The 27,685-nt window shown below is 34.5% G+C and overlaps 1 protein-coding gene and 1 long non-coding RNA gene across 3 annotated transcripts in view; one reads left to right on the top strand and one right to left on the bottom strand.

Moving 5' to 3' along the window:
* Positions 1-27,685, top strand: part of LOC110675641 — a 353,161-nt gene that overhangs the window by 216,039 nt on the left and 109,437 nt on the right. The gene's annotated exons all lie outside the window — the stretch shown is intronic.
* Positions 10,086-11,234, bottom strand: LOC110675642. The gene is made up of 3 exons (XR_002499672.1): positions 10,821-11,234; positions 10,666-10,740; positions 10,086-10,596 (listed from the first exon to the last, which is right to left on the bottom strand). It is a non-coding gene; the product is annotated as an uncharacterized LOC110675642 (long non-coding RNA).

Genomic DNA, 27,685 nt, shown 5'->3' with positions numbered 1-27,685 from the left:
CATCGTTTTCAAAAATGATGTTGTTCCTCATGGTGATAAAATACTGATCCAAAGTAATCCCGAACGTTGGCATACTCCTCACTCCTTAATGAAGATCCGTTTTGAGTTTTTTTTCGAATCCTCTAGTCCGGACAATCGTATGGTTTTATCAATAAACAATTTTAGTCACCGTTCTTCTTCTTCTTTATGGCATTATTTTCCAACTGAGACAGAGCCTGCTTCTTAGCGTAGTGTTCTTATGAACCCTTCCAGAGTTTTAAGCTGAGAGCTTTTTTTGCTAACTGACCTTTATTGCATTTGTTTATCGTGTTGTAGTTATGAAGATATTCTATGCCCAGGGAAGTCGAGAAAAAATCGTCAACCTGCGGGATTCGAACCAACGAGCCTCAGCTTGGTCTTGCTGAATAGCTGCGCGTTTACTGCTACGGCTATCTGGGCCCGCATCTGTAACCGTACTGCTACAGGTTTAGCCATGCGCCATTGCCCATAGCATAAAATTGCTGCATAAAATTTCGGTTCACGTTCGTAAACCGTCAGCAATAAATACAAGATAAAATGGAAAAGACCATGTTTTGTAACCAAAGTGCCAGTCTAGTTAATGTTTTACTAATGACATTTCGAAACATCGACAATAGCTGTTCATCGTCACATTTTCCAGTTGTTACCTTTCCCAGCAATCAAGATACTACGGTTTTCTCTGGCAAGTCTCACCTGTTTCACTCAGACTCCCTAGCGCAATCAGCTAGTACAAAATATACATTCGACCAGTGAACATCTGTAACAGATCCATTCATTTTGTAACTCAATAAGAGCTGCTTAAAATCTACAAGACATAATGGTTGATCTTAAGGACATATCTTCTTGAGTACCAAAATGGCCTCTAATATGGCACCTTTCTTACCCCTTCACTTTCCGCTCCCTCCTCCCACGCTTCTCACAGTGTTTTGGAGAGCGATCACAAAAAAAAAAAATGATTATTAGAAGTTACTAACCTTATTGTAGAGGGGAGGTTTCTTAACTGAAAGCATTCCATAATGTGTTTTTGACAAACTACCAGTTTTTAAAAGCAAACACGTAGTTAATGCTGTGATTTGTGTTGTAAAATACCACGCACTACCGAACCACTTCTTCTTCACGCACCGAGGTATCGTTTGCTGGCTTTTCGGTGCCCGTTCTTATATTCACTTAAGGCTAAGTAGCCTGTCATTCGTTTTGGCAACAATGGTGACTTTTCAGCTTGCATTTCAAAGTGATAAAACTCAACCTTCATAGTTTATATTGACTTGAAAAAGTATCACTGTACGCGCCAACATGCATAAAGTATGCTGATACTTTTTCAGCTATGTCAGTGCAAAACCAACTGATTTTCGTTGATTCGAAATCGTGAGATGAATTAGCAACAATCATCAACGACGCGTACAAATTGCAATGATGGCCTACTCCGCCTTAAAACACCATTATTTCTACTCACCGTAGCAATTAAAAAATCTGATGCGATACTGGAAATACTTTAGTTTTTCTCGCGCCGTGCTCCTGGGAGCAATAAATCACTAAAATACATCGATTTGTGCTCGAAAAACAACACCGGAACGCGAACTCAATGAGCCAACATTGTTTATGAATTTGGAATTAAAATTGTTCGGATATTCATACACTTGCCACAACCACTACACTTGCTACGGTATTTTAAAATTTCATAACACTCAAAAGGTGTACAATGTCACAAGTGTTGCAAAACATTTTTATGCGTTTGTAAAACAATGTACGACGCAATTTAACAGCAAAAATTAATATTTGATATTATACAGTACAATTGACTGTAGAATTCAAATGCATACTGATGGCAATTTTCTCCGTCCGTGAGAAGCGAGAGAAGAGAGGAGAAAACTGCCAAAAAAGTAAACAACACACGCATGGTGTGAAAAATGCTTATAATTTTGGTCAAAAAACATATTTTCACTAGCAAATGAAATAAATCGTGATTTTGAGCTTACGGCTCATACAAAATTTGTAAAATATTCATACAAAAAGCGTTACGAAGGGGTGGGTGGGTGTCGAAAATGCCCATTTTTGGCGTTATTAAATTTGTGAATAAACCCTTGATGAATGTTGATTCAATTCTGTGGGTGGAGGTATGCATGGAACATGATGATTTATTTTTGGCCGACGCACATACCATTGTGCTCTGCCCTGTTGGGTGGCTCGAGAGGGTGGCAACATTATGTTTACGTGCTCAATGAACTTTCACCATAAACGTATTTTAATTTGTTTATCTGTGACCAATAAAATTGTGGATTACTTTATTGCGGGGAAATTTAAAAATTTGGATAGGCTAGCGGAAATAACGCGCAGTGGGCTATCTCCGCACAGAACAAAAATCGCATAGTGTGCGTTGAAGGCTGATTGAAAAAAAAAACATCAATCAATCATTACTTTTCACATTGTTGGTTTACCTATCATGTCTTAGGAGAGAACTTGAAAATTGAGTTTTCAAACTAATTCGAATGCTCTTAGACACCAATCCCTCCAAGAGGATGCTTATTGGAATCACGTAGATGGAGACAGTATAGAGGATAGATAAGGGAAAACCATGTCATGAAGGCATCATATTAAGCTTTCCTGTTAAATTGTGTAAAACACAAATACCAAATCAAATTGTTGGCCACAGTTTTACTCATAGAACAAATAGGTTCAAATCCTATTTCCATCTGCACGGTTCAATTGTGTATTCAATCAAAAACTTTAAAGACACGCGCCAGAACTGCACTTCACAGCGGAGCTTCAGAACTTAGATGTTCGTGATAAATGTAATATATTTTTATTTGACGATTGAACGTGTTCTTGCAATAATGCTTCATGTGTTCATACTTCATAGCATACAAAATTTTGTGATTTAATCACTGTCGTAGAGGTGATCTTAAAATTTTGTTCCTGATTGTCACGCCAATCAAATCAATCACACCCAACGACGAGCAAGGCTAACTTTGATGTTCAGCATGGAAAACTAAGCAGCCGGAGTGTTTCAATTTTCCAGGAATCAAAAGGTTTCTTGCAACGCGTAATACCTATATTTTGAGACGGGGTATCTTTGATAATTCGGGTTACTTTGATAGTGCGTCACATACTAGACGAAATATCATAATTCCATTTAATCGGTTAAGCAAAACGAATGCAAAACTAAAAAATATTAGTATGACACTTCATGTAAGAGTTGTTTTCATTTTAATTGAGAACATTTGAGGCTACAAATATTGAAAATTGATGCGATTTTTGCATTTTCGAAACGCTTACAAACAATCTGTTCTACGATCACTATTTCATGTTGTTTTGAATAGTTCTCGCGGAACATTACTAAAGGACCTATCTAACATTGAGAGGCTCTCTTTGTTTGCTTTCTCTTTCATTAATAACTGAGTCACATTAACCTCTTCTGTTGCTTTTTTTGTATGAAACGCTAGTCAAGGAAATTGACTTTCGATCTATAGTGAAAAACTTCCCAAAATCTTTAGTATTCCACTGTTATAATGAAAAGAGAACGAGAGAGGAGAGAATCTCTCATTTGTACATAGGTCCTTTAGTAATGTTCCGCGAGAGTTGGTCATTTGTCTTTGGCAGCCTAGTCATCATAGAACTTGAATATGGCCTCCAATCTCTTAGCGAATAACATTTTCACAAACTGGGACCATTTTTGTAATTAATTTCCATATAACGTAAAACGCCTAGAGGTATGCAATGGCCTACAAATGTTACGTAATTCATTCAATTTAGTTCGATTTATACTCCATTATCAAAGTAGCATAGCATAGCATAGCATAGACTGACTGTACATGTCAATGGTTGCTACTCCGTGATTGATCGGAACTGGTAAGAATTGCACTACGATCCAAATGAATAAGGGATGGGGGTTTCCGCTTACTCTCGAAGTGCAATTTTAGCAGATCTAATATTATTGATCAATAACGGCGCCGGCCAAGTCCTTACAGTCAGTTGGGATGGGGAAGGAATGTTAGGGTGTAATGATTGTTGCTTCTAGAGACCGAGAATACCTCTGCATCTCCACAATCACCACGGGAAGGGTGTTTATTAGTGAGGGAGGAAAAGATCTGGGAGTCACCTCTGGTCGGTGATGCGATCCATGGACAAGGGGGAAATATACGACTTATATTTAAAGCTAGTTGTGTATTTTTGTCTCGAGAAGTTTTTGGTAGAAGCTTTAAAAAATAGGTCAACATCTATAATGTCGAACAATTCAAAAGACGTTTTTATTAATGTCGAAAACTGAAAATTACATGTATATATTTTAAATTATATGAAACAGGAATAATGCCGACACTTGTAGTGACGAACCATACATAGTTTGTTTGAAAATGACATATGAGTATTACTGTGCATTTTGTCTCGATATTGTAGAAGTTTTAAAAAATACGCCAACATTCACAATGTCGAACAATTCAAAAGATAATTTTTAATAATGTCAAAAAGAGAAAAATATATGTATATTGAAATTGTATAAGAAAATAGCATAATGCCGACACTTATAGTGACGAACCATACAAAGTTTGTTTTAATATTACATAAAAGTTACGCTTTCAAGAAAAAATGTGTTATCATAAGCATGAAACGAACTCACCAGTTGGTAATCCATTCTCGACTGAACACAAAACTGACACTGACAGCAAAACTTCTTGGCGTTCCGAAAACAAACCGTCTTGCTTGGGCCTTCCCAAATACCTACCCAGCAAGACGCTCCAAAACAGGGGAAAAAAAAAACTCCGGCGACGAAAACACGCGCGAAACCGTGAGCAAAATCTATCGGACGACGCAAAACCGAACTGTCCTGCTTGGGCATCACGAAGCACTACCCAGCAAGACGCTCCAAACAGGAAAAAAAATTCTCCGGCGACGAAAACGCGCGAAATTGTGAGCAAAATCTAACGGACGACGCAAAACCGAACTGTCCTGCTTGGGCCTCACGAAGCACTCGATTTATACTCCATTATCAAAGTAACCTCAAAACAGAAAACCGACTTTCGATTATATGAAAATTATAATTCCATTCAAAGTAAATCTTTCGGCAATCTATCAACTGTAATCGATAGCTAGGATGCCAGTACTTGATTTAAAAATATAAATTAGAATTCTTTGAAACAGCATTCATAAATATTCAAATTTTCTTCCAAAAACTATCAAAGTTACCCAGTTTTACGGTAATAATGATTCATACAGGCCAGTTGTACGATTACCATAACCTATTAGACTATTGGATTGTTCAAAAAAAACTTAACATCATAGATTTTTCTGTGGATTTCTTGAATAATTCTTCTTGAAATTGGAACTGAAATATTATTCAATTCTTCCAAAGAGTTCCAGAACTGTATTCAAGATTTACCGAATTGGTTTCAAATTTGGTTCCTTTAACGTTGGTTATGACTTCCAGGAGTAATATTCAGAAACTATGAGCACAGCGTTTCGCAATCAGGGGTCCGCGGACCCCAGAGGCCGTGACGACTTTTCAAAGGGTCCACGAAACCATTGCAACAACAAGTAAAGTGAAAAATAGCCGTCATCGTTCTACAGATTTTCTAAACCAGTTTTTCGCACGAATTCAAAATAATGTTCTTGAAAATCTGTCGCTGAACTTTACTTACTATTGAAACTGTAGTACCAGTGGCGTCTCGTCCTAAGGTGCACTTGGTGCACTGCACAGTCAAAGATTTCAAACTAACTAATTAAATATATATATTATAATTCTCAATACTTCTAACATTCATAATGTGTAGTTGTTTGAAAATGTTGTTTGATTTCTTCACCTTCAATTGGTGCATCGCCCTCAGTGAACAAACCGTTTGATTCTCCCCCCATGGTTTTGCTCAACCAGCAAGCGATTACAGCTAAGCAAACAAGACAAACTGCCATGCGTCTCCATCGTATTGCAGAGAATGTTCATTTCAGCCGTGCACTCTTTCTTGTGCACGAAAATAGCGTGTATGGACACAGCAGGAATGTGCATTTGTATTGGCATTTCTAGAGCAACAGTGGCGTTGTATAGGTAAAATCTGGTTCACTCCAATTTGTGCACCCGAGAGAGAAATTGCCCATGACGCTCGCATTGGTTTGCAAGAATTGAGAAAGCGCGCGCAACTGGCGTCACGACGTCTGCTGTTGGAAGAGAAAGCGTTAACGCCATACATGCTTTGTGTGTATATATGTTGCATGGAGCTTCCAGGTGTCGCGCGATAGTAGGCGCAATATTGATTGGAACCAAAACTAGATGTTATAAACATATTGGCCAAATTGATTATATTTTATCTTATTAAATACACAAAATTTATATGGCTTTGAATTGATTTATAAACTATGTGTGAATATAGTTTTTCTTGCTCAATAGACCGACAACTGATAAATTGCGGTGGGCGTAAAGTGGGTTTCAGCGTTCAACAGTCAGTCATCATTTCACTTAAAAGCTTTGATGTATCAACAAAAGTATACAAAGAGATGTACCAGCGCTGGACATCGTCGAAAAGCTAAGATATCGTGATACAATTGACAAGCTGTAAATAATAAGAATTATTATATAGAATACAAACGTTAGGAATAATGGAGATTCGGAATTTCGCGAAAGTCACGAAATCCACGGAATTTATCCTTCATCGCGAAACTTGGAAAATAACGCGTAAATAGTTGAATTCTGAAAGTTTATATGATAATCTCAGAAAAGTTCAGATTTTTGCTCATAAGAATGGTTTATTTATTTGTAAGCCGAGTTTCATATAAAAAAATGTGCTAATCGTTTAGTTTCAAGTTAAACGTCTTTCTTCTTGCTTTATATTTTGTATTGATAATATGATATTAAACTTCGCAAAATACAAAACATGCTTGAAATTTACGCATATAAAGGTCATTTTTACTGTAAATAAAATTTTTTTGTCAAATATTATCAAACTATGGGGCCGCGATTAATACGCAGAATTTTTATTTCATTGCCTTGATATCAGCGAAATTTTGAAAATTTTTCTTGTCCCTAAACATTGTATATTGGAATCATCCAAAATTCTTAAGACTTACTACTAGTGATTGAAACGAAGAAAACAAACAAAAAATGCGTCCAATGAGCAACAAATATAATAGTTTCCAGACACTTCAAGATTGCATACAGTATTGGAAATTACATTTTGAGAAGAAATTACATTTTAAAAAATCAATTGAAAAATTCGTATTCATAATTCAAAATAAACGGTTTGTGCGAGTCAGTGCACAGGTAATCAAATTCCTCACGGGACGCCTCTGTGTAGTACTATGGTTTTCATGAGCAGATTGAAAATTTGAACAAAAAACTGTTTTAAGTGATTGCTGATGATTGAATGATGAGTTGTTAAGTTTTTATATTAATGAAAAATCAAAAAGTTAAAATAATAATTATCAACTCATCGAAATCATCTATTTATTATAATTGACTTGTTTAAGCAAACTGAAATTTATGTCAACTCCCTTCTCATTGATGTCATAAAAATTTTCAATGAAGGTCTAGTAATAAGAAGTAATCCCTGGATTCCACTAGAATTATCACACTGACAAGAATTTTTAGAGCTATCAGAAGAAACAATATAAAATAGTATGAATTTAGCTTTGCTTCAAAAAACCTGTATGGGTTCATAGTAATATATACGGCTTCTTTTTTTTTACATAATTTATGTCAGTTTTTCTGAAAATATTGTTACGAAACAAAACTAAGATACGTAGTGGGCTCCTCGAATGATGCATACCATGTATGTTATTGTAAAAACCTCGGGAAGTTTAGTTTAAGCCCAGGTTAATGGATTTGAACTATTCTTCCACTATCATTATCTTCAAGGGTTCCGACGAGACCATAGAAAATAATATTTGTAACAATCCTCTAGAAAGATGAAAAAAGAGAAATAATAATTTGCCGTAATATGTTTTTCAAAGACCACTCACGGCCTACTGATCAATACGAAGTTTGCTGGGTCAACTAGTCCTAAATATAATGCACTGCATGAATTTTAATGATTCTTAATAAAATTCACCCCGATATTTTTTTTTTTGAAAAGCCTTTGTGATTTTCGAAGTTTCTTGATTTTACATAAATTTTCGGGGTAATTTTCACGATTCTATTGCGAATTTTTATAACAAAAGCGTCAAAGACAAAAACATATTTTTTAAAAATATTTCACAATATTTTGATAACAACTTCAAGTAGCATTTGTTGTACATTCAATAAATGTATCTAAAAATCAATATTGAAATATGAAAGATTATATTTGTCAATATGACCTTATAATTCAGTTAAATTCTTTATTTCGATTTATTGACAATTTGATAGCAAGCACTCCTAAAGCTTAATTTTCTTTTCTTGGGTCCACGGAATGTTTATAGGACCTCTGAGGTTGACACAATTCTGAAAAGCTTGGGAACAACTGTTCTAGCGGAATATTGGGAATTAGGAATTGGGTATGCGAAAAGGAAAAAGTTCTATATTATTTCTAAGAAATAAGTGGAAGCTTATGACTTTTAAATAAAAATGTGGGAGGACTACTTGAAAATCCTATTTTTATCAGAACTGTTTTTACTCACAGGTGAAAATGTTTAACATTGTCATAAAAGGATATGCTAGCTAATAATATAAGTAGCATATTTAGGCCAAATGAGACAGTGTGAAGACGATTGGAAATGCTAGGATTTTATTTTATTAATGAGTGTTAATCACTTTTAAAAGAATATATGAATCAAAAGTAAATCTGTCTGATGTGACAAACCTATGGAAAGTTCTTAATTGGCGATGGCTGAAGACTTTTGTAACTTTTAAATTATTTCTGAACAGTTTTTATAAATAACTTGGAAAAATAATAAGAACATTTCCGCTACAATTCTACAAGTTTTCAACGATTCACCCACAAATATCCACCATAAGTCTTATAGAGGTTTTTCGAGTTTTATTCACTTTTTCAGATATTTGTTTGAGAACTACGCTGAATTGCAATAATTACAGAGGTTTAAGCAAAATATTGCTCTTCTCACTATATTATACATTAAGCTATCAAAATTCAATTGAAAGTTTTTGGAGAGAATTATAAAAACATCTTTCTCAAAGTTGTATGATAAATATACTTGATATAAAACTAGAGCCACGCCTCCAAGTATTCCTTTAGTATTTCTCCGTTTATGTGGTTTTATTTAGTAGATAAAAAACCAAATTTAGTACTACACCATTTAATAACACTAGAGTTTGTATCCTTCTGATAGATACGCGTATTTCGATTTCAATTGTAAGGCCGTCTTCAGTGTCGTGTATTAGATTGGACTGACTAAATAATTTGACTCAAAAATGTATCAGTTATCAATTAATTTTGTATGGCTACAATTTTTTGCAGATAATTTGAATAGAATAGACAGGAAGAGGGTCACAGCTTATAAATACACAGAATTATGATTAAAAATTAAAAAATTAGAGTCAAATCAAGAATTACAAAATATGTTTAAACATGCTAAATAGTCATATTTGCAAAATATAAGCTTTCGGTTATTAATCTTTTCCGTTATTACTCTTTTGCAGATGGGATCGTTTGGCATGTTCTTACTGAAATATTCCTGATGTTGTCAGCGATTCCAAGAGCAATCCAAACGCAAATGTTTGTTCGGATAGGCTTTAGCTGTAATTATTCATTATGTAATTTGCGTTCTTACAGTTCTATTGTAACGGGGTAATGCGGGTGATCGGAAAGGAAACCGCAGACAAACTTCACTTTAGCGCCAGGCAAGACTTTATCCTTGCCGTGAAGATGCGAGTTTTTATCTCAAATAATCCCGTGCCCGGCGGAGAGACCTCAAGGTAAATCCAAATCGTGTAAATCCCGACCCACGACCGAAACTGACGCACCAAATTCACTAACTGAGTTATCTTAAAACAAACGTATTCAAATCCAGGGTGGAAATGGTTCCTAGTCCGTGGATAAGGCACCCATTCCCAGAGCCTATTCTAAAATTCCGTAACAAAACCGAGACTGCATTAACCCAACTCACACAATTAGCCCAAGGATTGCGTTGTGTAATTGAAAAGTTGTAGTTGCTTTTCCTATCTCATCTTGCAATGGTTTTATTATGCTTCATTGCACCTCCTCTCTTGACTTCACTTCATGCGCTTCTTTACAAAATTTGGTCTTACTTGCTAAGGGTTAGTTTTGTACATAGTTTTTGGTTTTTCAATCATTACTTGCCCAACAGGAACCCGGCATGCGGCAGCGCACCACGTGGCTGCAAGATCTCCAATGATGCATCGACTTGACGGTCATTCAGGGTCTGACGAGCGTTGTCCTTAACTTTACGTCGTCTTGCGGTAGCCCTCTGTTGGTGGGATCGAGATCTACTGCAGTGGGTAGCGTTGACGGCGTAACCAAGTGGGTTGGACTAAGCTTACGCTATTCACCGTATGGCGGCGCCTCCTCTGCACGTGCTCTTACCGATTGTACCGGTTCGCCGGTGACGTGTGATGTTGTTGCACGATAATCCTCCACGTGCGTCTCACTGTGCCTAGTCACTTAGGCTTTCGACCTAGGGGTGACGCCTTCGTTCGAAGGATTCCTTTGAACGAATTTCGAGATTGCATTAGGACTACGCTTTCATCGTGATCGCACGCAAAAATGGAATTACCTCGCACGTCGGTCTGACCCGTCAACCAATAATGTCACGAAGGTTGTAATTAATTCTCCTAAGCTTGCCGTAGTCCTGTTTTAATTTAAAATTGTTCCCGAACTTCATTAGAGCCTGGCTTTTTCTTAATTAATTTTCGACTTAAGTTGAATTACCTTTTCAATTCACTTTACTTGGCACAACTATCTACTTTCTTCCGAACAATAGGCTTGACTAAAGAACAATGCCTTCTCTACCTCAACAATGGCTATCACTCTGAGGTGTCACCTGGCACTTTTCACGATGTGCGAAACAGGTCTTTACACTTGGCTGGTCAAATTACGAGAGAATGGGCTAAGGCAGTTTTGATAGATTCAAGTCTTATTCGCTCCCGAAGACGACTCATTCGGTGATTTTCGGCTTGTCAGATTCTAAAGAGCCATCCATGGATGGGCCCCTTAATCGACTTCGACATTCACGTATTGAACCTCTTTGGCGTATCTCAGCATGACTTTGATCAGAGATTGGGTACGCGACTAACGCTACTTAGTTTATTTGTATGCTTTTTCCTGATGAATCTATATCTATTTTTTTTTTTTAATTTTGTAACCTAGTTACACTATGTTGTGTACTTACAATTTTTCAGGAACGTTTTTTGCCACATAATTCTTCCTTTTTAATCCTAGACGACGTTTTAGGTTAAGTTGGCTACAATTACTAAATTTATTTATAAATTTAATTAAATTTCATATATTTATTATCTAACAAATCCATTTTTACTAACGTTAAACGCTCCGTCATCGCAATCATCGAGATCATCGAAACTTCAACAGCAGTTTTTCTGTTCTAAACTGATTTTTTTTCTACGAAAATGTGTTTACTGTGTTTCGGTTGGAGAATAGAATACAGTGAACATATTTTCATGTAAACTTTCATGAATTTGTACGAAAAACCTGCTTTCGAAAATTCTCAAATTGTTGACGGATCCTGCTCCCTTAATTGTAAATAGTAGTTGCACAGTTAAACAAGTCAAGTTATAGAGCTTAGTGACATTTGAACATACGTAGACTAGTCGTCATACACAGTTTGTTTTTGTTTTTCTCAAAGAAACTTGCACACGCTTTCCAGCTACTCAATTTGAAAAATTTATACCCGGGTGTTTTACGCGACAGAGTGCATATTGTTTTCCTCTAAGCTCTACAACTACATGTACACTAGGGCACCCATACCATTGGGCGTGATAACCACTATAGGCAACTCCCGCCTAAGGAATCTTGCTGTTTTAAGGTTTTGACTTTTTGAAGTTTACATGTACACGACGAAACACGTGTCAAATGTACAAATTGAAATTGAAACTGCGAAAAGAAACCACGTGCTCCGGTGGCGATCGAACCCACGACTCCCTATTCGCTAGATCGGCGCTTCAACCTACAAGCTGCGGAGCCTCTTGAGAGACCCCGACGCTCAAAGGCGAACGAAGTTTAGACTGCGAAATGATGATCCCATGTGCATTGGCGTAGGAACAGGGGGGGCCAGGGGGGCCTGGCCCCCTCCAGAACCATCCAGGCCCCCCCCAGAATTTTTATTGATAATAAAAAAAAAAACAATTTAACTTGAAGCAAAACCTTCTGAATCAATGTTCCTGATTCTTGTTATTAACAAAAATTCTTCAGTAGTTACGTTATTTTCTGTTGTTCAACACTATAGTGAGAAAACCTCGCTTATCTTATACAGCATCAACGTGGCGGTTCTGACTTCGGTGAATCGTGCGACAACCGAAAGCTAAACCGTCCACCTGTCGATCGTTGTTGTTGTATGTGATAAGCGCGATTTTCCGACATCTCCGTTGCAAAAAATACCGTGGTACAAAAAAGCGATATTTCAATTGATTCAAAAAGTCCGTTTTTTCTTAAAAATCCAAATAATGCTGTTTCAGCATAAAGCAGCATATTCACTGCAATCTGATTTCTCATGTTTTAGGAGCATACCCTGCTCGAGGTGTGTGGTGATGATGATTTTCCTTATGAGAATTCACTAAAAAATCCATACAATAACTTCAACTCGTATATTTTTCAAAAAAAAAACAATTTAAGAAAATGACAAAATTAGTTAAGGAATTTCTCAGACATTGCATAGCAGAAATTTTTGACGAAAAAATTCTTAACTTTCAAGAAATTTTGGCATTTCCAAGTTTTATTCAGATGAATGGCATAAATTTAACCTGGTGTGAAAAAATGTACCAAAATCGACCATAGTGATTTATTCCAGCTCTCTTTGAATTGGATTTATTTTTTATAGTTATTTTCTGCATTAATGAATTGGTTGCTTGAACTTTATTTTCCCAGGAAAACTTATCATTTCATAAATTATTTGTTTAATTTTCAAAACATTTGAAGAAAAATTAAAAATAAACTTTTTGATATTCTTTATAGACTTTAAGTTTCATCAAATTCCTCAAGGAATATTTAACCTTCCAGTCGTCGCGCGATTTATTACCATTAGAACCACTACGCTACTGTTGTAAACGAGAAGCGAGGTTTTTTCTCAAGTGTTGTACAAAATACAATAGCGCGACGACTGAAGTGTTAACCCGTATAGGCCTAAGTGAAAGCAAAAATACTGAAACCCTCACCGCTCAGCATATTCTTAATGGATTTAAATGAGTTTTTGTCTGTTCACTGGGCCACATATCTAGTTTCTAGAAGTGGCCAGAGGAACTCGGAAATATTCCTGTGGCTGGAATTATTCGAGTGAGTCACTGGGTCAAGTGGGGTAAAAAAGGCTATTTTTTGGGACATGCCAAGTAACCTTTATTTATTTGCAATGACAATCATTTTACTTTGCATAAATCATTTAGATCTGATATTCAACATTATAAATGAAGAGTTTTGCACCGTTTAAAATATTCCGGTTGTGGTCAATCAGACGTAATGCCTGGAAGAACCGGCTGTAGATTTGTTGGATACTAAACCATTTTAATTTTAAGAAAAGTAGAAATAAAATATTCGCATAAGCTTGGCACAGATGTTCAGATACAAATTGGCCACTTAATCATAAGTTTGAGGCGTCCCGGCACCCGAAAATGGTCATTAGTAGGATTAATAAAATGCAAAACTCATAGTGATCTAATTCAAATTCATGACGGAATTTTAATAAAATTGCATCAGTGTAACAGGCTTACACTGATGCAATTTTCTTAAAATTCCGTCATGTAGTGGCCATATTATAGCCGATTCCGGAAATTATCTGTGACTTAAAATTTGCCTACCTACAGGGGTACAAACGCACAGTACCCTTCTCACCCGACCTGACCCAGTGATCCACCGGAATAACTCCGGCCACATGAATATTTTCGCGTTCCTCTGTCCACTTCTAGAAACAAGATATGCGTGCCAGTATACTGACAAAAAATCATTTAAATCCATTAAGAATTCGCTGAGCGGTGAGGGTTTTACAATTTTTGCTTTCACTCAGGCCTATACGGGTTAAGGGTGGCTTTAAACTTTTACAATTTGTCAAATAATGTTGTGAGACTTGTTCATACTTTTAAAGCGAATTCCTCCTGATGGACATCCATTTCTTCTATGTCTACTTTCTATTAGCAAATTAATTCCGGAAAATGTTTCAGGATTTAGCTGAAAAATGTTACTTAATCAATTGATTCCGGAAAATGTTTCAGGGTTTAGCTGAAAAATGTTACTTAATCTTTCAAAAGCTCAGTTTTTTCTCGCAATTCCTCTAAAAAATCAATGATTCTGTCAAATCTAGTATAGATATATTACGCTGAAATTTTCATTAGAAACTCTCCTGTAAATTTGTTTGAGTAGTTTCCCAAAAAAATATTATAAATTCTTTTACAAAGTTCATTAAAAGTTCTTAAAAAATATTTCCAAAATAATTCACAAATTACGTCAAAAATTCTTCTTTGTTTTTTTTTTTGTTGCAAACATTTTGCTTCAAATCCCCGTATTATTCAAGATTTGAGAAGAAAAATGTTATTAAAATGTCTCTTGCTTTCGAATATTTAGAGGAAATTTGTTGAGAACCCCCAGAAAAACTTTTGCTTTTGAAATTAACATAGCGGTAAAGGAATCTGTAGAGGAACATGTAGCAAAATAACTGGGAAGGTGATAAGATTTATTAAGGTATTCATAATGAAATTTTATGATGATCAATACACTTCTTAAAAAAAAAAAAATTAACCAAATATTGGCAGAATCCCTATTCTTGATTTGAATTATGCGATTCGAGTGCGGAATTTGAAAAGGCTTTCTGGCAGAATTCTAGAAAACAAGAAGTCAAGGAAGGATGGATTTCAAGAATAATTTCTAAAGAAGATTGTGATGGACCTTCTTGAGAAATTTATGTCATTTGTCAATTCATTAGAGAGGTTTTCACTGTAATTTACTTCCATAGAAAATATTATACATTATCTTTCATTGTACCATAGCCCATCTATTATTCTACTTGGTTCAACATTTTGTTATTTCTTCTTTCTTCGCATGACGCTTCGAGGAACTTCGTATAAAAATCTTTCCATCGTCCAAAAAGACAAATTTTAGAGAATGTTTCGATAAGGGTAATTATAGGAGTTTTGAAAAATTGTAGATTTCTTATACGTATGATTTATGATTCCTGAAAGTCCATCAGGAATTCCTCAAAAAATTTCAAAGCAATGCAAAAGTATTCACTAAGATTTAAATACACTAAAATCTTACATTGTCGCGTTGAACTTCTACAGTACTACAAAAAAGTCGATAAGAGACCCTTCAAAAAAGTTTGTTTGGAATTTCTAGAAGCAAGAAAAAATGAACTCTACAGCAATATGTTCACATATTATTATGATACTTCGGAGTTCACACAAAATATTATCTAAGACTTTATTTACAAGTACTTTCGGTAAAAATTCCATCCGTTTTAACACCAATCATTTTCTATTATAAAAGACGTAGAAAAAAGAACAAGAATTTTTGTAGTTAATCCTACAAGCTTTTCTGTGAGGTACATTCTTAACAAGTTACAGAAATTGTGAAATTTTTAAATTCTTGAATTTGACGACAGGAATTTAGTACGTTTTTCCAAATTATATTAAAGCTGCAATTATTCGAGAAATTACCAACAAAGTTCTTTCAACCCTTTTTTTGTATTTGTTTTTTTTTTTCAGAAAACGTATATGGAGTGATTTGTAGAGAAATTTGTAAAGCAATCCCTGAAAAATATTCAGATATTCCTGGAGTAGTTTTTGAACCAAAAAAATTGAGAGTGGACAAATTTTCAAATGTTATTTATGAAAGAGTCCTGAGATTTAATTTGCAAAAAAATGGAGTTATTTCTAGAGCGTGAATGAATACTTGATGAAACTTCTGGAGAATGTTTTTTATAAATTTCAAGAATAAATTGCAAAATCTTAGTAAATCTGGTGTACAATTTCTAAAAAAAAATCTTAAAAGAATCGTTAGTGTGGTTTAAAGAAAAAAAAAATATCTGGAAAATGCCTAAACGAATATTTGTTAATTTTTTCGGAAGAACCTTAGGAAAACAACAATATAATTCTTTGAGAAATCCCTGAACAAAATACTCGGAAAATCATTGAATATTTTTGCAGAAGAGTTTTTGAAAGAACAGTTGAACGTATTCCGCTAAGAATTTTATAGGAATGTTAGAATTCAGTAAACACTTCTTAGTTCATTTTTGAAAAAAAAAAAAAAAAAAAAAAAAAAAGAGAGATTTGAGGGAATGCGAGATGTTGCTCCTTGATTTCAGCTGAATAAAAAAAAAATTATGTGTGAAAAAATGTAGAGAGATTTGCGGAGAAATACACTGCGAAATTATGAATAACATTTTCCCAATTGAATTATTTTTGATTGCTCATGAAATTCTTGTGGTATAATACGAGGAATCCTTAAAGTGACACCTGAAAAGTCATTCATTTTTTGACAGGAAATCAGGATAATTTTTGCTGCGATTTTTTCAAACAACCCTGTAGTGAGACTTAAATAACTTTAAGGGCAAATCCTTTGGCGAACTCTCTGAAGAATTCATGGAATTAATCCCTGCTTGATGATTTTGGAGACATTTTTAGTGAGACTCCTAGAATTGTTTGTACTATTTTTTGGAGAAATCCTTAGAAATTCCTGAAAACTCTCAACATATTTTTAATGAACACAGGAGGATACTTTAAACTAACAATTGGAACTTATATGTAATAAGTACCTAGAGGACTTTCCAGGAGAAATTTTTAAAAGAATTTCTAATGCATTCTCTTGCGGAATTCTTCAAGAAATTTGTTAAGCAATTCGATAGAGATTCTTCGATAAATTTTCTGGTGAGATTAGAAAGTTTAGATTTGATTTTCCGTGACAATCGCAGGACGAACTCAGTGAAAACAGCTAAAAGAGTTTTTGGAGCAAGCAATGAAAAGAACGAACATAATTAATGAAGAAATTCCCGTAGGAATTCTCATAAAAATCTCTTAAAAGCATATGGTTGAATACCTTAAAATATACCTGTAAATTTGTTTGCTTTAATTCTTGAAAGATTTTTGAATGAATTAAAAATTGAAATTTATACGTATTGCTGATGTGCAACGAAACGAGAAAAAAAGATACAAATCTGTTAAAACTACGAAATTTGTGAAACTCGTGATTATTGCGACCGACATTACATCTGTAAAATAAGTATTTGCTAGGCCCCCCCTAGGCCCCCTCCAGAAAAAAATCCTAGCTACGCCAATGCCCATGTGCTTCGATCGATGACTGATATTGGGAATTAACACGCAGTCAGAGATTGTTTGTACAATGTGTTCACTTCCCGCCAGTCACCACGTGATCCAGTTCGAACTACATATTCCTTTTAGCCAAATTTTACATACATATGAGAAGGTATCGAACGTGAGTATATAGTTTAGATCAAGTTACTTAACAAATACTGCACAAAAAACATGATTTTTCACCGTAAAACGACAAATTTTTCAAAATTTTGCCAAACTTAAGATTTAACAAATGAGAAAAAACAGTTGAAACTAATTTTCTCATTTGTTAAACCTTTGGAAAGGTCATGGCATACATTTTCAATAATTTTGTAACGAAAATATTTTTGCATGTGTTTGCACTTTGCAACTCGTATTTAAAACAAGATACTTTATAAACTTTGGTTTTATACACAGTGTGAGAACAACTTAATCAACTTCAAAAGGATGTTAACGACTTTGGTTGGGTTGGTTAGTTGGGATGTTAAAGACTTTGGGAATTGCTTGGGTATTCATGAAGTACTGTTCAAACAATGATATATCATTTCAGTAAAATGAGCAAAAGTTTGGTGAAAATTATTTTTTGCTAAGATTTTTTGTATTTTAGACAAATTTGATGTTTTTCAAATTTAATCTTCAAGAGATTGGTGCTTAAAGTTTCAAAAAAATGGTTAGAAAATAATGAATTTTTGGTGACTTCTCTGAAGGTCATTTTTTATAACTTGAAAATTCACCTTCAAGACGCTCTTAATTTGAATAGTTTTAGCTCAAACTTTGAGGTTTCTTTTTTATTTGAGTTGAATTCGGAAGAGCACACCAATTTTTGATTCGAGAACTTTAGAAAACTAGGCCGCACTTAAATGGCTATGGACATAACGTTACTTGAACAGGATTAAAAATATTCGATTGTTAACCGGCGAAAACAAAAAGTTCTAAGCAAAGTACCGTGATTTCGTGTGAAATTGATCATTTTTCACCGTTTTTCTAGTCTGTTTTCTATAATGTTAACAATGCCAAACAACTAGATACAGGAAAACAAGTACGAAGGTGAGCCTCATCGACTAATTTACTGAAATTTTCTAACAAATTTCATTTTAGTGTTAACAAATATCACTAAAATAAAAAATCATGTCGGGGTGAAATTGATCACTTGTCAATGCTATTATTGTTTATTTTCAAAACAACTCTACATGATAAATTTGAGCTCCCTGAATCCGAATATGCTTGTCAAAATCTTAACAATGCAATATTTATATAAATAACAAATAGTTAAATTTCAAGAATTACGCGGAAAACGCCTAAATATATGCAATTTCCTAAGGAAATCAACGAACAGAATCTAACAATCTTACAGAAATTCAATTATTTCAACCATTTGAGCTAATTGGTACGAGTTTTGGTGATTAAATCTGGTTTGTGGGTATTTCTCAAGCATCCTCACAAACTTTCAGGTTTATACTATGTTCAAATCTTTGCTTAGAAATAAAAGTTTATAGGTGTTTGTCAATACTATACAGTGCATGATTTGAAAATTTTACATTATTTTCATAGTAATAAACATTGTTCAACGCAAAAAACTTCACAACACACAATTCGACAATAGTTACGACAAACAACGTTAATTTACTGCAGCTTACATTGATATTTGTGCTCCATTACGCATAAATAAAATCGTGTGATACGATGATCAATTTCACCCTTCTGATCAATTACACCCGATTTTACGGTACTGTAGAGTGTCAGTACTGTACATCCAAGTTACATCCACTTACTGTGTTGGTGATAGTGATTTATGTTTCGTAGATGAAATCAATGTTCTTCTCTTACTCGGTGCAGCAACAGTTCACTATTCTACATCCTCGAAAGATTGATGTATATCGAATAAAACCCTTAAGTCTTTGATATACATCACTGCAAACGGATTGTACACCCCACAAAATCCCAGTGCAATGTGATGCCCGAAATCGATGAACCCCATCGACGGAAGTGCACTCCGTGTTGGTGTTGTCGTCAATGCTGGCACCTGACGATTTCCGAAACGGGTAACCGAGGAAGTAACAATCTATAAACATGTCCCTCGGAACGGGAACGCCACAGTTGATGTAAATCCCTCCGGACAGGAAGCGAACAAAAGTGTTTCACATTCGTCCCCGCAGGATCTCCATGTTGGTTGGTTGGTAAGGGTATCTGTGAGTCGTCGAATACAAGTTGAAGTATTACTGATTGAAAAAAAGTTTGGACAGTTATATCTTTCGATATAGAACATTTTAAATTTGATACGACGAGAAATAGCGCTTGCGACGAAGAGGATTGAAACCCTAGATATGGCAAAATATTTTATTCTTATTAAAACAAATATTGAATCAACTATAAAGCAGTTTTATTTTGAAATTTAACGTTTGCGAATCTTATCAAAGATATAGATGTTAATAACTGTACGGTATAATTGTTAATTATATTATAAGCCACATCAACTGTGTTATTTAATAAAATAAAGCCAAATTTACAAGTTATCTCCAAAATAAAAACAAAATAAATTGTTCTGCTTGAAGCTGAAAAAAAGAGTTTGTTATTGTCAGTGCCGTAGCGTGTGGTTGGCCAGGTTGGCACCCGCCAAGGGCGCCAGCCTGTGGGGGGCGCCAAAATGCGTCAAGCATATTTTGAAAGAGATTTATTAAATAAGGGCGCCTCTTACGCCACAATTTGAAAAGAAACTCCTTAACGTAATAACGGAAAAGTTAAACAGTGCCTGAATCGCTTCCATAGACTTTTTTATATTTTGAATGATTTCTATACATTTATTTCAAAAGTTAACATTATAATTATTTGATAAATCTCTAAGTGATCTTGAGAAGAAATAATGAAGTATCCAAATACACTTGATTCAAATTAAACACATAAAAAAAAACAAACATTCTATCGAGCGTGATTTTTTCGAAGACAATCTCACTGTATCACGAATTAAATTCTCCTAAAAACCTGAGGAAAACTCATGGAATCTTTCACAGGATTATCAGAGTACGGTACATAATTGTAACAGTAAATCCTGAACATTTCACATGACGCAAGGTGAGTTTCTGACGGATTTCTTTTGTAAACTTCTTTACAGTTGGGCAAAATATTAAAAAAATCACAACCTGGAAACCCCATAATCCTGAACAACATTTTCAGAGAATTTTGTGTCAGTGAAAAACACACATGAGTTGAAAAGAATGAAATTTGTTTTCCCTAGTATGAACCAAGTTTTTATTACTGGAGAAGATTAAGCACTAATCAATTTTAGATCACATTACAATATCATTTCTGAAATGCAAAAAAAAATCGTAATGAATTCTGCGCTTGTTTTATAGTACCTTTTATCAATAATTAAACAATTTTCTATTTTTCGTGTTACTATTTGGGAATTAAAATTATAAATTTCATCAAATAAAATTGAAAAAGTTTTTTAATTGAATCTTTTCAAAGGATTTGAAGAATTTGTTTCTATTTTTCGGAAACATCTTGGCAAAACAAGTAAAACAATGTTTTCTGGAGGAGTTGTTAAGCAAAATTATTATGAAATATCTAGAAAGCTCTGCATTTTTCTATGCAAACAAAAATATAGTTAGCACATTGTGTCCGCTATTTTAAGAAGAATTTTATTAATGCCAAGCTCAGCATTTTCTGCAGATGCATCTCAAGAACAATAATGTTCTTATGAATTACTTACTTCAAAACATCAGATTTTGAACAGTTCTCAAGAAAATCTGTCTTGTATATCGTCTATTGATATTTATCAAATATTTAGTAAATACTTAAGTCTCAGCATAATATTTTTTATGGTTTCGATAATACTTCCATATCGTAGTCCTTCTACTATTCTAAAAATAATTTTTAATGACAATTGACTAGTTTCCCGAGAAACATGCTGCTGAAGCTGTAACTCAGGTATATAAACGGTAAACATAAAACTGGATTACTTTATAGATAAAATCAAAGTTGATTTAAAGGGGGAAAGGGCCCTTCTAGAGTCATATTGAAGTTATAATTTATAATATTAACTCAAATATCTTTGCCATATGAGCCTTTAGTTTTGAGTTTTCTTTTGTTTTGTTACGTTATATAAAAAGATGAAGAGGTTTTGTGCCTTCTTGAGAAAAATTTCGAATGAAAATCCCTCTTTCAAAATTTCGTCTAAACTCTAAATTCCTTATAACTGTAGTTATATAGTATAGTGCTAGCTTTATGTGCTTTATATGTTTGTATGCATAAATTACAGCTTGAGTAGCATGGTTACTTGGAATGTTTTACGTAAACGGTAATCACATACAAACTCACATCATGAAAACAAAATTGGCTTGGGGGCGCCCAAAGGGAGGTTTGCCAAGGGCGCCGTGAGGCCACGCTACGGCTCTGGTTATTGTACGAGGTGATGTCATAGAGAAGTATTTAAGAATTACTGCATTTTGTTGAAGTTAAATTTTAAAAGTTGTGTTGAAGGTTCCAGTAAGAGATTCATTTTAAAAAGAAGATTGTCCTGTTGATCAAGAAATACTCAAACTATCTTTAGCGGATACCCTTAACAGGTTGGAATCGGACCTGACATGATGCATAACAAACGGGATGAGATGTGCTGTTAGAGAAAGGGAGTTCGGGTGCTCGTGACATGTGATGCGCGATGATGAACGGTTGGAAGCGCATCTGTATCATCATCAAATTCAACCGTGTGACGCTCGGAAAGACAAGCAAAATCACGTGTCTCCTCACATATCAGCGCTCGTGTTTTATTTGATTGGATGTATTTTTCATGCTGGATAAAATCCCAACGTGTGGCCTGATATGGTCATGCATGAGCGCCGCTGGAAGGGATTTTAAATCCGGTGTTCGACCACAAAAGGCTTTGCGCGATTTAAACATTCGAAATATGTGAGAGTTACACCAAATGAAGTATTGAAGTGCTTAGTGTAAGCATAGTTTTGTGTGTATAATTCGAATAGTATCATAATAATCATAATAATATAATATAATATAAACAACATGTGATATAAAAGTCAAAAGTGTGGATATGTAGTTTATACGAAGGTTGTTCTATTTTTCCAATAAATCTGAAGTTTTTTAATTTTGTCCACTGAATGCAGCCAGCATATTCGTAACTGTCCATTAATGTTACACGAAATTCAGTTTCTCTAACCAGTCAACTTGTTGGATTCCGATTGAATCCCTTATCAACTGAGCAAAATTCCAATTCGATCGGTGAAACTATAATTTAGCACCAGCCATTCAACATTTGTTTGGAATTCACTAGGAAAAAACTTACTTTTACATAGAGAAATGTCAGAAGTCACCTTTTGATACCTACAAAAAATCTGTATTCAGATGTCGATAGGTAATTTTATGGTGAAGAAAATTGCTGAAGAATGCAAAGCATTTCGACACATGTGAAAGAAGTTCATAATGGATACACTTTTATGGCGAATGCTAGGAACACTATTGTCATACTTGGTATAAAGACAACGACTTTAAAGACCATTTGTTACAAGTTTAAGGCTTCAAACTAGTGATTCTAGGAACGCGATTTAAATTTGATTTTTATCCATACTGTTGACTTATTGCATACATAATTCATACATCCCCAGGGCCCAGATAGCCGTAGCGGTAAACGCGCAGCTATTCAGCATGACCAAGCTGAGGGTCGTGGGTTCGAATCCCACCGGTCGAGGATCTTTTCGGGTTGGAAATTTTCTCGACTTCCTAGGGCATAGAGTATCTTCGTACCTGCCACACGATATACACATGCAAAAATGGTCATTGGCATAGTATGCTCTCAGTGAATAACTGTGGAAGTGCTCATAAGAACACTAAGCTGAGAAGCAGGCTCTGTCCCAGTGGGGACGTAACGCCAGCAAGAAGAAGAAGAAGAATTCATACATCTACCCTATTTTCACTTAGCTGCTGTCTCTTATTCACCTCATAAAGTTTGGTTTCTTGTACATTGTCTTGTTAATTCCCAAACAGCACACAATAGTTTTTTTTGTCCATATTTATGTGATTACACGTCTAATTTAAACTCTCTTTAGCTTTTTGGAAAGGCAATGAGTTTATCTCTTTTCGTATGTATTTTAGGCATCTTTTTTAATGTTGTGACATTTATTTATATAAAGTTGTGACATTTTTCAAAAATAACACTGGAAATGTATGATTATTCAAAATTTTAGATCAATATCAAAGTTTGAGATTACCGTTCTACAAAGTAGTAGAAAAAATCATGCTTCCAATTGAACAGAATCTGAAGATACAATGATTTCCTTGGACCGGAAGTCGCCATCTTGTTTTCTAGGCCCCCATCTTGGATTCCAAAATGTTCAATTGAAAGCAATTTTTAACCTGGACAAACTTGTCGAAAAAATCATCCTTCTAAATGATCAGCATCCTGATACACTGATACATGATTTTCATGAAACGGAAGTAGCCTTTTGTTTTCTATGTCGCCATCTTGAATTCCAAAATCTTCAATTGAAAGCAACTTCTTAATATGAACAAACTTGCCGAAGAAATCATCCTTCTATATAACCAGGATCTTGAGATACAAGCTAGATGTACAGCCATTCCATGAAAAACCGATCTAGTGGGTCACCAAATTCCGTGAAAATTTGCTATTTTCTTCCTTATCCGAAATAAGGATACACGTGGTTTTAGATTTTTTGAGTAGGGTGACCTAGGGGGTGCGAACTGGATATCAACAAGCAGCCAGGCTGCTGTCAAGCTAAAATTTTCATCAAAATGATTCGAGTATGCCTAAAACTTTACGGCCATTACTTCGTCACACTAAAAACAACCAACGGTTAGCACTGGTAGAAAAAAATGTGTTCAAATTGAATGACCAAAATGATGGAGACCGCACCCCTCAGAGGGTGACCATTTCCGAAATAGGCCGCGACTTCGCAAAAATTTGTATTTCTTTTAAAAATCATAACTTTTGAACCCCTTGTCCGATTTTTAATTTTCTTAAACGAAATGAAAGCTAAAGATTTTGACTTTTCAAGAAAAAAATATAAAAGCGGGTGAATTCACCCCCTGCCCTGGTGGCGATTTCAACGCCCAAGGGGGCAAAACTGTACAAAGATATTTGGGGGGCGAAAACGCCAGAAGAAAGCAAAAGCGATTGCTTAAAATAAAAAATAAAATAATCTCCGTTGAATAAAATAAGAGTTAATAATCTTAGAGGATCTTCCTATGTTTACCATAGTATAAGATTGGATGAAAAAGTGATATCAGAATTGTCAAATGTATAATACTCAAGAGTTGACAGTATATTATCGTGTGCAAGATCAAGTTAGCATTTCCCCAGTTAGTTGACAGTTGTTAAAACGAGGAGTGAAAAATACATTCATTACGTTTTAAATCACCGAACAAGCTAGACTGATTTTTTATCAGCTCAACAAACGTTTTGGAAAATATTTGAAATTAAAATAAATATCAATTAGAAATTTTAACAATAAACATTAAAAAAAAAGACAAAACAAGTTCTTTTTTACGTTTCTCATAGTTTATTGTCAACTGATTCAATAGCTTATGATGCATGAAGAAAGTTATAAACTGTTGACAGACTTCGATTTAAGAAAAAAAAAAAATTTGAAATTTTTGTTTAATATTCATGGCTACAAAGAATGGCTATCCAAAAAATACTGTTTGGTTTTTTATCTAAATCTTTATGATACGTATTTGAAAATGGATTTACTCCATTTGACATAATTTATAAAAGAAAACTTTTTTTTTTTTACTTTTTTCTTTGGCATTTCAAAATGTTGAGCCATTGGAATTTTAGTGCTTAAAATTAGAATAATGTTTGTCTAAGACAAGTCAAATTTACTAAAAAAAGGACAAATATTGGTCATGATTTTTCAATACAAAAAAGTTAATGTGGAGCACAAGGAAAAGCTGTAAGAGAGGCATGTGGCTTTTTTAAAGTTTATTACCTAAGATGTGATGTTGAGAATATCGTTGGAGACTTGCCATCGGAGTCATTCAACGATTGATGTTAATACAGCTGTTCGTTTATGTGGGAGTTTAATTGATCGCATAGATGGAGATCCGTTTTATGTAAGCTAACTAATTCCAATATAGCATCATAAGCAAGCTTTTCAGTTCAAGTTTGGTTTTAAAATTTGTTCTAAAATGCGTAATATTGGGGCACAATAATTTATTCAGATTAATAAATTTCACCTTCTTTCTTACATGAGTTGTTGTTTTGAGCTTGCAGTTTAAGAAATCATAACTTTAAGGCGAAGTAGGCCGTCATTGAAATTTGTACGCGTCGTTCATGATTGTTGCAAATTTATGTCACGATTTCGAATATAAAAAAAATTAGTTAGTTTTGCACTGACACAGATGAAAAATCATCAGAATACTTTATGCATGTTAGTGCGTATAGTGATACTTTTTCAAGTCAATATAAACTATCAAGAATGAGTTTTATCACTTTGGAATGGAAGCTGTAAAGTCATCATTGTTGTCAAAACGAATGACGGGCTACTTAGCCTTAATATCATCTTGTTTAATAATCCGAACACTTAAATTGAAGACGCATCGAAACCAAATCTCGTATTTTCCTGAGCACAAAAATAAAGAAACAAGACTAACGTTCGGGCTGTAAAGCGAGTCACCAATCGATCAAATTTTCAGCACAGAGAGCGATGAATGAGAGATTCTCTCAATTTTCTCAGGATTCAATCCCTGATAACTTATCAAGAAGCATATAAAATAATTCATTCTGTACGATTCGTCAGCGTTATCGAACATTTAAACAATTAAACTTTTTAATTATAGGTGAAGATTTTGATTCTGCAACATGAGTAAATTAGCATAAATAGAAATGTGTGGACTTTTTATAATTCTAATTCCGGACGCTTCCTCACTTTTGCCTTATATTTCGTACACTTTGATTCGAATTCCGCACAATTCATGGATATCATAAATAGAAATGTTCAACTCTCAATTGAAATCACACAACCACTAGAGAGACATCTAAGACGGTTACCACAACTGAGTTGTTCAATTGTAATTTTCATAGATATCTATTAAAGATGCTTATTAAAACGAGTCATGAAAGAGGATATTTTGAACGACAAAAATTAACATTTCGTGTGAAATGTTTCTTATACAAAATAGAGTGTCCGGATTTTGAAACTGTCCGAAATTTGAATAAGAACCCAAGGCAAATCGATGTAAATGCACATCGATCTTGGCGTGCCTATAAATCGCTCCGCTGAATGAAGGTAAAATTTCTAATGCTGAATTTTTAACCGTGTACCAACTGATTTTCGTTGCAGTTAAAGCATCTCTCTGGGAATCTTTCTTCTTTCGAACTTTGTCAGTTCTTCATTCTTATTTTCTGTTACCTTAAGGATTAGGATTAGCAAAGAGCTAAAACTTCATGTGAAAAACGCATAAATCAGTAAGCGACCTTTTTTCCTGGCGTCAATTAGTACTCGTTTTCTCTTTACACGGCTTTCTGAATTTACACGATATTTTTTGCACGGGTTTCAGAATGAACACGGTTTTTTTTGTTGTTTACACGGATATCAGAATTAACACGGTTCATTTTGCACGTATTCCAGGATTAACATGTTTTTTTTTACGAGGATTCTGGTATTAGGAAGGTTTTTTTTTCACGTCACGTTTCCCCCGTATCATGTAAAACTCATTGTATACTTAGTATTACTCTCTTTAATGAAGCGATACTAAGCGTTATGTGAGTAAACCTAAAGCAGATCATAAAAGAATCAAATGACATGAAAAATAATATTTTGAAATGTGTTCTTCAAATTATGCCAAATGGCCGTTATGTCAAACGGAATTATGCCAAATGGGGTAGAGCTTTTGAAAATTACATGCCTAGGAATTCTGACAATATAGAAAGCCAATTTTGTAGAAAATTCTATTTTAAATGAAGTTTTAATTATTAACTTCATCAAAACTTTAGGAGCTGTTTATGATACATTAGTTGCAAAAGCAGATAAACTGAATAAGATATCATATAACTCTATTATGTACACGTGGATGGAGTTAGGGAGGTTTAGACTTAGGGTAAGTGTTCCCTTAGTTGTAGGTGTTCCTATAGTTGCGGTAGTGCCTTTTTCACTGATTTTATTCCATTGGCCACAGAACCTACACTGCCAATCGACGTATTGGCTTGTTGATACACGGAATAGTTGAAAAGAGCGCCCAAATTGCTTGAAAACTGATGAAAACTCACTAAATTTGCTAAAACTGTTCTTGCTTGTACCAATAGTTGCGGTAAAGTGTTCCTATAGT

Source organism: Aedes aegypti, chromosome 2 (assembly GCF_002204515.2).
Source record: "Aedes aegypti strain LVP_AGWG chromosome 2, AaegL5.0 Primary Assembly, whole genome shotgun sequence".
Taxonomy (NCBI): domain Eukaryota; kingdom Metazoa; phylum Arthropoda; class Insecta; order Diptera; family Culicidae; genus Aedes; species Aedes aegypti.
The sequence above is the reverse complement of the archived record's forward strand: the minus strand, read 5'-3'. Positions and strand labels throughout refer to the sequence as shown.